The sequence below is a fragment of the Galleria mellonella genome, unplaced genomic scaffold (genome assembly GCF_026898425.1).
Source record: "Galleria mellonella isolate WM207_F2 unplaced genomic scaffold, CSIRO_AGI_GalMel_v1 utg184, whole genome shotgun sequence".
Taxonomy (NCBI): Eukaryota; Metazoa; Arthropoda; class Insecta; order Lepidoptera; family Pyralidae; genus Galleria; species Galleria mellonella.
The window spans coordinates 11,405,742-11,418,105 of NW_026442025.1; positions in this window are offsets into that span (position 1 = coordinate 11,405,742).

A 12,364-nucleotide genomic window follows, 5' to 3' on the forward strand; every position below is an offset into this window, starting at 1 on the left:
ACAAGATTCCGTTTATTTTTAAAAGCTTTTAAGTAGTTAAAATTCCGAGAAGGTTATGTGAGGCATCTGAAAGTTTCTATAAGGTATCTGCATAGTTTTTTGAAGATCATACTTTTTCCTAACTTTATGATGCTTAGGGTACACCTGTGATACCCAACGTATCCCTCATGTGTTGCTCTTCCTAAGGACTTTATTATACCTTCGTACCTGGTAGTTTCATCATTATATTTAAACTGAAGTAGTTATGCGAACATAGCTACTTCATGGTAGGAAAATGGATAGGACAAAGACAGCCATGCAGACCATTTTAGCAGAAAGTCTTCATTTGGTTGGAAAATTAATAGAATTAACCAATCTAGTTACCAACTTATTAAACAGTTTGTTGAATGTTATTAATTTATTAAAAGCTTCTGTAGAATTTCCTATATATATTTAGTATATATATTTATAGCCGTGTGGTCCTGGCATGGAATAGGCCACCCCTTCCTTTCCCATGCCTGTCGTAAAAAATGACTAAGGGAGGGCGTATTTTTTTAACGAGTGAAGATGGAACGGTAATCCCATCTGTACTATCGATATACACTGGCGAGGTACCAGTGAAGGGTGACAGGTGAGGATGAAGGCAGGTAGGTCAGTTGGCCCATAGTGACCAATTGGTCGACCTGGTAGGGTATATTGCTAGCAATGGGGCTGATAAATCTCATTACTAACAATCCCCTTCCCCCAAGGGAGGGCATATGGGCAGCTGCGTCCCTCTTCAAACATCCCTAAAGCCTAACAGCGGTTGCCAATCCTCCTGCCAAGTGTGGCAACTACTGGTAAAATTTCTCAAGGGGGAGGCTTATGTTCAGCAGTGGACAGTTAAAGGCTGATATGATGATAATGATATATGTATATTTATATCTAAAATTTATCAAAAAAATATAATATAATTTTTAAACTCGATTATCTATAAAAAAACAATGTTATTCCAATTTCAATTAAGAGCACCATAAGAGCCTTTGGTAGACTTGACAGAAGAAGGAAACGTCGAAGTAAATACCAATAAAGCACTCAAAGTAACGTGGAACTAGTTCGTTAATCGCTTGTCTTAGACCGAGCGTGGTAAGCAGTGTTATACATTACATCCGCTTCCTTCGCTTTAAAGATTCCTCTACGATGTCTCAATAATTTCTCTTAAAGGTTTATATCACGGGAATCGATTTCCGTAGACGAGAGATAACTTTAGAAAAACTCCATTAAAGACTTAGATTAATTATTCTCATCAAACCAAAGATTAATATTGTGTTTTGTTATAAGTATGTTCGTTTTATTACTCTTAGTGGAAATAAATACATACTCTTTATTATTTCCTACAAAAGTTTACAGTAGTAAAGTTAGTAAAAAAAAAAAAAAACTAAAAAATTTTGAAAAGAAAAAGAAATATAAAAAAAAATCTGGGTTGAAAATTCGAAGCGCGATTGTTTAGTGGAGGAATACTAAATTTAAAAAAAAAGTGTAAAATAGACAAAATTGTGTATAGGATAGAGTTTATTTTAGAATATTACTTAGTATACAACGTATGTTTTTCATAATACATTTTTTTTTGATGGGTGAAAATGTTATGGTAATCCCGCCTGCACTAACGAGATACGCTGGCGGAGCACCAGTGAAGGGTGATAGATGAGAATGAAAACAGGCCAGTTAGCCAATCATGATGAATTCATCAGGAATTAACCATGATAGTTTCAAGGGAGAACCGCGAAGAGGTCGACCTGGTTAGGTATATTGCTAGCAATGGGATTCTCAGTCTCCATTACTAACAATCCCTTTCCCCCCAATACGTATATTATATACATATGTAGGTAGGTATTGTATTTATGTAATATAAATATTACATTTAACTGTTTATTTATAGCTTATGTATTAATAGTTATTCGTAGTAGAACCTAACAGAGGGCTTGAAGTTAGCGAGGGATTGAGTGCACCAAAGAGAGTCAGATGGTGAGTTCCACGGGCGATAGTTATTTGGATTTTGAAACTAAACTACTAAACAAATTTTGATTAAATTTCTATGGAACTGATTTGTAAGTATATTTTTTCAGATAAAGAAAGATATTTCCAAATAGATGTAGGCCTGCCGGAGTTATGATGTAATGCACAAAAAAATATCGGTTCAATTGTGAACCCCTTCTTTTTTTGAAGTCAGCTTAAAAATACTGCGTTTTTACTTTCACTTATTTACCTTCACTTCTCCGTAATATTGATTTACGCTTACAGAGTACCCACCAATAACGTATGTTGAGATATCATTCCTTTTTCAAAAAATACTGTTTTTTTTTTTTAATAAAGCATTCTTTAGACATTCATGTCTTGATAGATATTAGTTGTGGCCAGCTTGAATTATTATAGCTGGCCAAATTTCTCAAAACGTATATGTGAAGTGGCCATCAAAAGCTCAAAGGCGTACAGGTGAATGCTGTATGATAAATCGCTTCCTTTTCCCTCGGTTGGAGCGCCTTTTACGATCCCAAGAAATTTAGATAAGCCCATATAATTTAGACGTCGGGAAAAAAGTATGATTATTACATTGGATTAAATATTTGCGAACAGTTAGAAGCTTCTGTGAGCGAAGTTTCATTGTAATTAGTATTTTTGTTAATACAGCAATAGTATCAACATCATCATTATTTTAAGAATGGTGATTATCGGAATTGAAATGAAATGAAATGAAATGAAATATTTATTTGCTTTAAAACAGACATTTGACATTATAAGGGCCATGTGACAAAACTTTTTGGCATCTGTTTCATTGCCTTAAAATTGTAGGCATGCAAATCTAATTTATTCCTTAAATAAGGATACAAATTTAATTTATACTAATACATTATTATGATCATAGTAATAATAATAATAAATTAAAAAAAAAAATAAAAAAAACAATGCTCAAACGATTATCAAGTCAAATCAATAAATGTAAGTACATATTCAATATCGTCAAATAAAATTAACAATTACATTATTAATTTGTGGAACTTTATATAAATAGAAAGATAGATACTCTTTATTGTTTCCCCCAAAAGATTACAGTAGTATTGTGCGATTGTTGCACTGAGGTAGCTAGAGGTCACCAGTTTGAATCGATATGTGGACTGTATGTATATATGGATTGAATGAGTGTAGATCCTCGTCCAAATTTGTGAGTAATATAAGCTCCACCAACCATAAGGCTCAAGTTCACCACGGATGTACGAAGCACTACTGGTAAACACGCACGGCGATTCACTAGTAGTTTGGAGCAGCAGCCTCTCAATGATGGACAGGAGAACACTCTTATTTAGCACCGAACACGGCAAGCACGGTTTCTGGAAGGCTATCAGTTTCACTTGAATATCAACTTCACTTGAATTAGTGGAGGAGGCACTCACGGGCGCTCTGCCAGGCGTTCACCGAACAAGAATCAACGCAATATCCACTGATGATAGATAACCACAGAATTGATGGAACAAAATGTGTGATTACCCACCAATATTGAATAAGGATCGAACAAGTATACCTATTATAGATACAAACTATTACAAGAAATAATCACAATGAAAAAACAATGGACGACAAGTTAACGTTCGATATGATGCTGATGATTTTCATATCAAGACACAAAAACTAAGGAAAAGTTAAAATGACTCCACTAATAATGATTGTATTCAAATATTATTTTCCTGTTACACAAAAGGAATCGTAATAATACCATTTTATGCGGTACCCTACAAATCTTAATAAAAATATAATGAAAATCAAAACAAATTAAGTCGATATAAATACCACTTTGAAGATACGCCCCTGATCTCAGAGACACAAATTTCCATTTACATTTGAAAAATTTTTATACGGAATATGATTCCCTTCATAAGTGCTCGTACATATCTCTGAGTCAAGTGCGCGTATTATGTTGAGAACGTTCTTACGAAGATTTATTCAAAAGGATGATAGAATTTTATTTCATATTATTCGTATATTTTTCATTAAAAAGTAACTTAATGGATGCCTTGTTTACTTATCACCAGCATTTTATCAGACCTTAATTGTTCACTGCTTAACATAGGCTTTCTCCTATTGGGAAATTTCGCTAGTACGTGCCACGCTTGCCATGCAGATTGGCAACCGTAGTCAGGCTTCAGAATGTTTTAAGGTGGATGCTGCTGCCCTGCCTTAGTCGACTCTTACGACATCCACAGATTAGAAAGGGGTGGCCTATTCTATGCCGGGACCACACGTACAACATACGTAAAGCTATACAATTATACGAAGTTATAATTTTTCTGATATATTTATTAAGAAGGTTACATATGCTGTGGTCGAGTGTTGCTAATGAGACAGAGAGAAAGAGAAAGACAGAGAGAGAGAGAGAAATATAAGATATAGGTTTACTTCAAACGCATGCGCTATTGGGATAGCGCGTGTTACGTAAGCACCGCGCATGCGTTTTGACAGATTAGTGCATGCGTCAAATATAAGTTGAAAATGACGATGTTGAAAGCCCACTTCTAAAAAATATTAATTTTAAATATTATTACGAAACGTTATGTAGAAATATGTATATATATATATATATATATATATATATATATATATATATATATATATAATTTTATTTTTGTACCATTTTATATTTCTTTTTTACAGTAGACCATATTTCCTTGTTATAGGTAGCAAGTTGTTTAGTTTGTCACTAAAGCTGATTATATTGTAGATAGCAGCGCACCCTTTAGTGTTTCCATTATGATATTATCTTGTTTTAGTCATCCCAAGCCGAATGGTATGCCCTGTTTTCGACTAGCACTTTTTGCATACTCTAAATATAAGCAATCGAGTATAAATCTTATTATATAAGAGCTAAAGATCATTGTTGTTTCTGTGACAGCGTTTAGTGAACCTGACTAATCTAATATAAGGCTTATTTTCATGGCATGAAGATTGATTACGGCTTGTTTTAGGCACGATATGTGGCAAGACGTGACATGATGGTGATAAATTGGAAGCACGCGAGAAAGACAAATTTTGTATCGTGTTCTCGCATCATTAGCCAAGATTTTGTTTCTCTACATTTTTCTTTTGTGAAAAAAAAAATTGCGCGTCAAATTCCGCTTTGTTTTCCAGGGAAGAGAAATGTCTATTTTTTTTTACCACAATTGTTCCGCTATCTTATTGAAATCTGTTTGTCCTTCGCTAGAAACTTAACCTTGGCTCGGGATTGGCTGTCCTTGGTATGCTCCCAAATGTGTGTTGCTTGGTTCAACGTAGCGTAGAGTACTCGGGGGAGAAGGGGTTGTTAATAATGGAAATTAGCAATTTCATTGCTAGCAATATGATTATCATGATTATCAGGTCGACCTCCACGCGGTTCCCCCTGAAAAATCATCATCATTAATTCTCGTTAAATTCATCACGATGGGCTAAATGACCAGCTTTGATGTTCACCTGTCATCTCTCACTGGTGCCCCGTCAGTGTATACCGATAGCGCAGGCAGGGTTACCATTCCATTATCACCTATTAAAAAAAACATAGAGTACCCTATCTTTGGTGTAGTTGGCTTTTATATTACAATAATTTGTAGGCGATTTAAATGGCGGTCGTTTAAAATATTGTAATTTTTTTTTATTTTTTCCAGTTACTTTTGTGTGTCTATATATTTTTAAGAGATACATACTAATTAATCTTTAAAGAGAACATTTAATTGTTTTTTAGTTTTAAATATAATAGTAATTTAACAATAAGTGAATGTGACAAAGACAAAAGTAAAGAATCAAATAAGGCACATTTAGTTTCACCTTTACCTTAGTGCTAATAAGTTAAGAAATAATAAATATATAATAATAAGTAGGTATTAGTACTATAATGTTTCTACTTTTTATTGTACGCACACTGCCCGCTGGTAATTAATGCTCCTTTCCACTCAAGGTTTGCTGGAAGAGAACTCTTACAGAGTTAAGCTCGCCTCTTGTACATTTTAATTTAATATAGATTTTAACTATAAAATGTTTGTTTACAATAAAGTATAAATAAATAAATAAGTTTTCGACAGTGTATAGCTGTTATATCTAATTTGTTTTATACTACACTTTTTTTTATACAACTTAGAATGGCAAACAAGCTGAGGGTCCACCTGATGGAAAGTGGTAACCGTCGCCTATAGACATGAGCAGTATCATGGCCATAACAGAGTATACTGTTTCGCCCATGATACCCCCCATGCGTTGCCATTCCTAAAGAGTTTAAGTAGTTTACAGAACTTATCTATAGTTAAGAACAGAGGCGTACCATGCCCACATCTTAATTGCCTGATGCCATCTACAGAATGTAATATAGGCAAGGACAGATCTGAAAGAGGTCTTAAGGAGTCAGATCAGGAAGTAATTTTAAATTCACCAATGTTTAAGATGAATTTGTATATCTGATATCACACTTATTAAATCTGTCAAGCTGGATTTTATTGGATGTAAATGAAACGGTAATCCAGTTTTATTGGTTTCCACTCTCAGGGTTTTTTTAATGGGTGAAAATGGCATGGTAACCCCGCTTGCGTATACCGATAGCGTAGATAGCGGTACCAGTGGGAGGTGATAGGTAAGGATGAAAAGGCAGGTCAGTTGGCTAACTGACCTGCCATTTTATCCTCACCTGACGAATTTGATGATGAATTAGTCACGATAGTTTCCAGGGGAACCGCGTAAAGGTCGACCTGATAGGGTATATTAATAGCAATGGGGTCTAGCCGCTCCATTTTTAAAAATTCTTCCCCCCCCCCCACTAACAGGGTTATTATTAAGTACTTAATAGGCGAGTATTCCAATAGTGAAACAGAATATGATTTTTTCCAAAGAAAAATCGATAAAAAAAATTGTGCTTTCCATACTAAAATAATGTGGTGAGCTGAATGCGTGAACATGCTATGTTGGTATATTGATATGAAGGCTCAATTATTTTCTTCTTTTTTGACTCATTTTTTTTTTTCGAGAAAAACGGCCAGTTGCTTAGTTGATTTTATTTAAGGCAAACAGACAGCTATAGCAATATGTAATTACACACTTAAATAATAATTTGATAGCCCCCTAAAGTTTGCACAAATGTACAATACAAGTGAAGGAAACACAAAATTAAACAATACTATTGAAAACTACAGCAACATTGTCAATAATAGTGCTCAGATGTTAATAAAGCCATCTATTTTTTGAGAACAACACATTATTTGAAATAATATAAATTTCTATTAAAAAAAAAGTAAAATAGGAAAATTAATTTATTTTATTCTCAATTTCGTGTATAATATAGTATATGTCATATATGTGTAAGTATATTTGTTATTTATTCGTTTAAATATGTAATTTTAGTATGTATGTGTATCAATAATCAGTAGTACCGCATTCGAGTATTCTGACACTTCCCTATGGTTGCCTGGGAGACAATGTTTTCAGCATTAAGTCCGCCATGTACACATATATGTACTAATGAATAAATAAATAAAAAAAAATCAACAATTTCCTTAAAACAAGGCTAATAATATCATTTGCACCCTAAATATTATGTTGAATTAAGTCGTTTTTAGCGATTAAATTTGTTTAAATTAATTAAGTTTAAATTTAATTTAGATAATTACATCAAATTTCACAAAAATAAATTACCTTATTTCAACAAGTCAATACTTAAGAAATATTAATTTTTCTCCATTTCCTTACTTTTTATTATTAGCCACTGAATTTTTATAGGGGCTTAAGTTTTTACTTTATATTTTAGACAAGGTAAAAGTCGTACATTATTATTTTTATAAATTTCAATCACTATAAGGAAATCCCAGGGCTTTGGTCGTATAATCCGTTTTCCGTGAAAACCTTTTTAGAGGAAATTAAATATGATTCCTATGAAACTTCCATCACATTACTCGCCGTCTGCAGGGAATTCATTTTCAAATACCTAGGACCAATATGATCGCGCACTGTAAGCTATCAGAGTTGGGATCAGGGTGCTTGGAAAATCCACTCTGTCACAATCATAATAAAATTCACTTCGTATAAACTGGCGATGACATACTACTAGTGTATTAACATTACATATGAGATGTCTATTAATAGGCATGGAAGTCATTGCTATATTTAATTATCATTTGACAATAATATCACCGGTGATTTATGATAAACGTGATTTTTGCTTGCAATGATTTGATGTGGCACTCGCTGTTTGCTATTGTAAGTGAAATATGAAAGATGTTTGATTATTTTTGACCTTAAAATAAGGAATTGTTGTTATGCAAGAAATTGGTTTTGAAGATTTTGTTTTGCAAAGAAAAACGGTAAATTTAATTAGTTTAAAATTAATGTAGTACCAAAACGGTGAATAGTAAAAACCCTATCGAATGAAAAAAGAAAAAAAAATCACAAAAGACAAAAATACCAGAGGGATTACCAGAGGGAGACTTTGTACAAAAGTCGATTGCTTGGGTACCTCTGTCCTATTCGTGTTTCAACCGTGAAGCAGTTGTGTTTGCATGGCTGTGTTTCGATTTGAAGGGTGGGATATGGCGTGAATTTACTGGGTACAGAGGAATAACACCTGAGTCCTCAGGAATAGCAACGCATGGTATCATGGGCGAAATAGTATACTCTGTTATGTCCATGGTACTGCTCATGTCTATAGGCGACGGTTACCACTATTCATCAGGTGGGCCGCCAGCTTGTTTGCCATTCTAAGTTGAATAAAAAAAATGTAGACGAATCGAGAAACTGTTTCTCTATGAAATGGCTTAAAAATTAATAGTACCCAGTCATTTTTAGAGCTGCTAAGTGAATATTATATTATGATATAAACGGATTTGTATTGACTGGACAAGTTTGAATTATTGGTACTTAGTTAATAGTGGATAGTGCGGTTGATCCTCTTACAGACTAGACAATTACAAGCGGCTTATAACTAACAATAAATTCTAATAATTACTTCTTGTTATTTCTTGGTTCTTGTAGTTGATTACTGTTAATTTATTGATTAATCAGTAATTATTTGAAAGCCCTGATTAAGAGGGTTTCAGAAAATTATTCTAAGAAATTAATTATTTTGTGTAAAAATAATATGTGTATATTAAAAAGGACTATTACTGGACCCTGCGAGGGAGAGTTTGTACAAAAGTCGATTGCTTGGGTACCTCTGTCCTACTGTCTCCCTCTGGTAAATATTTACTTTAAGTTCAATGCACAATTATATAATTAAATGTATATATAGATACTTACTCACCACTAATCGACAGTATATTTACAAATTAACTTAGAATATCTAAAATATAACGAAGAATCGTTTTGAAAAAGTTATTATGTCTTTTATAGTAATGAGCATTAAATGTTATATTAAGATACTGGATGATATTTTTTTATTTGCCTTTTAATAGGTTTAAAACTGTTATTAAAAACACTTATTGAACAATGCCTATTATATATTAAATAATTACTTGAATGATAAATGTGTTTAGTGTTAGTTGGTCATGCACGGGCTTTTAATGACCATCAAATTTTATACATAGTACATTTAAATAAATATACATAATGTTAATAGAGACTTAAAAGAGTAATTATAGAGTTTCTTGTGGGGGTAACTCAACAGATAAAAACTTTTCGAACCCTGCATGCGTAAATAAATGACGATTTAAAAGTACTTGTAAACAAGGCTATTCGAATAAACATGATTTGAAATTGATTTTGAATACATAAATATACGTATATATATGTATGTATGTATGTATATATATATATATATATATATATATATATATATATATATATATATATATATGTAATTGTAATATAATATTATACAACTATATTTTCAATGATGCTGAATCAGACTATATACGACTTAGAATAGCAGACAAGCTATCCATTTAAATACATAATGTCAGTCATAAAAATCCATGTCACAGACATGGGTTTAAAAATTTTTAACACCTCGTCTTTTTATAACGAAGTTTAATACATCTACATTTGATGGTTTCCCGCCATAAAATCTTCATTCATTATTAAAGTCAAACTTTTAATGAAATAAAGATTAATTTTACTTGTTACGCACCAGCGGCAACCCTGTTAAAAATATTTGGCTCTCAGGGCCCGCGGGATAAAAGTTGGGTAAGGCTCATTTGCACAATTCATTAACTCGACAACTGGATAAGGAATATAAATGAAACAGTATTATTTTTATACACTTTTTTTTATATAACGTGGAGCACAAACATACGCTTACAACATTAGGGTTGTCACATTCCTTTAGGTTTGGTACAGACCTAACGGTTATGTTACATTTTTTTTATACAACTTAGAATGGCAAACAAGCTGACGGTCCACCTGATGGAAAGTGGGAGCCGTCGTCTATAGACATGAGCAGTACTATGGACATAACAGAGTATACTGTTTCGAACCGATAACCGATGGGGAAGAAATGTTCTTGAATTTCGGTCCCGTAAAAGTGGTGTATGACCCCCACTAGATGGAGTGACGACCTTAAATGCATTGCAGGGAGTCAGTGGATGCAGGTGGCTCAGGACCGTTCCTAGTGGCAATCTATGGGGGAGACCCATATCCAGCAGTGGACAGATAGCGACTGAGTAAATGATGCTATTGTAAATTCACTTTCAAGGTACCTAGGTGTACACAGGTGGACAGGTGTGGGTTATTTCTTAAAGAGAGATCTTCCAGTCAACCTTTAGAACCCAAAAGGGGATCGTATCTACAGGGTTTGTACATAAAGCATAACATTTTATTAAGTAACATTGGAACAGGCTGTATCTTATATGTATATCCATTCTTCTTCTTCTTTGAGTTCCACTCTTATCGGATGTTGTACAATATAAAGGCAATTCTAATTTTTGTAACTGCTTTGAACTGAAAATGAGGTGGCACTACATCTAAACTACTCCCGTAGATTCTTCAGCCAGGAGTGATGCCTCTTTCTAGGACTACTTTTACCAGCAATCTTGCTTTGGATGATACTTTTCATTCTTTATGACCTGCTCGAAGTAGAACATTTTCCGACGCTTAACAGTGTTCATAAGTTCTAACTTTTTCCTAAGCCTGTCGAATATTTCAATATTTGAAACTCGGTCACATGTATTAAAACATTGTAATTATTTATGTCGGCTTTCCTCACGTTTTAATTTCGGGGATGCTCGACTAGTTTTGAACTCAATATGAGTAGCATTTAAGGTACAAAAATATTTCAAGCTTGATCTGTTTCGGAAATGAAATTACACGTCTTCTTAATACGTTGCTTTTTTTTAATGGATGATAATGGAATGGTGACTCCGCCTGCGCAAACGGTATACGCTGGCGGGGCACCAGTGACGGATGAGAAGATAGGTGAGGATGAAAAATCAGCAATAATGAAAATGTTAAAAGTGTGTTACACAAAAAATAATATTGGATAATAGACTTTTAATATATTCGAAAATAGATATCCGACCGATATGGGTGATATCGTAATGGGTGATGACCTTCTTTTCGCCATCCATGTTCCGAGGAACCCAATATATAGATATCGGATCGGTATCAATATTACCCATACCTACACTATACCTTTATTTATACGAAGTGTTACCAAGTCCCCACAGTTCCCATATCATTCACAGCACTACGGCCAGCGGTCCCTAATATATCTCGGAGGCCGGGATGTGTCAATGGGTTCCGTACAGATATGAACACATAATGGCATCGCCTGCGGACCCTATTTTTTACCTTGTTTACATAGTTTTGGGCTTGAATGTTTTTTATAGATAAGTAACTGTAACTCGCGACTTTGCTCGCGTAAATCTAGGATAATCGTTCGTTCGTGTTTTTTTTTTAAAGATGATAATGGAACAGTTTGGCATTTTGGCCATGTTATGGTCTTCATTTTTGATATACGAGTATGTTGGCAAGGTATCAGTGATAGATGATTTTTTTAATGGGTGATAATGGTATGGTTACCTCGCCTGCGCTATCAGTACACACTAGCGAGGCACCAGTGAGAGATGACAGATGCGGATGAAAGCAGATCTTTAGCTCATCATGATGGATTCAACTAGAAATAACTACAATGGTTTCCAGGAGGAACACGAGATCGCACTGTCAGGGTATATTGTTAGTAATGGGGCTATTAGACCCCATTACTAACAATTCCTTTCTCCCAGTGGGAGATGATAGGTGAGCATGAAAGTAGGTCAGTTAGGCCACCGTAACGGATCAAAAAGAATTAACCACGAAGATTTCCAGGTGGAACCGTATTGATGTCAACAATATGTGATATCTATGATTGCTAACAGTGGGACTGTCAAACTCCATTATTAATAATCCCTTTCTCCCTGGTTTGTCCGTGTTA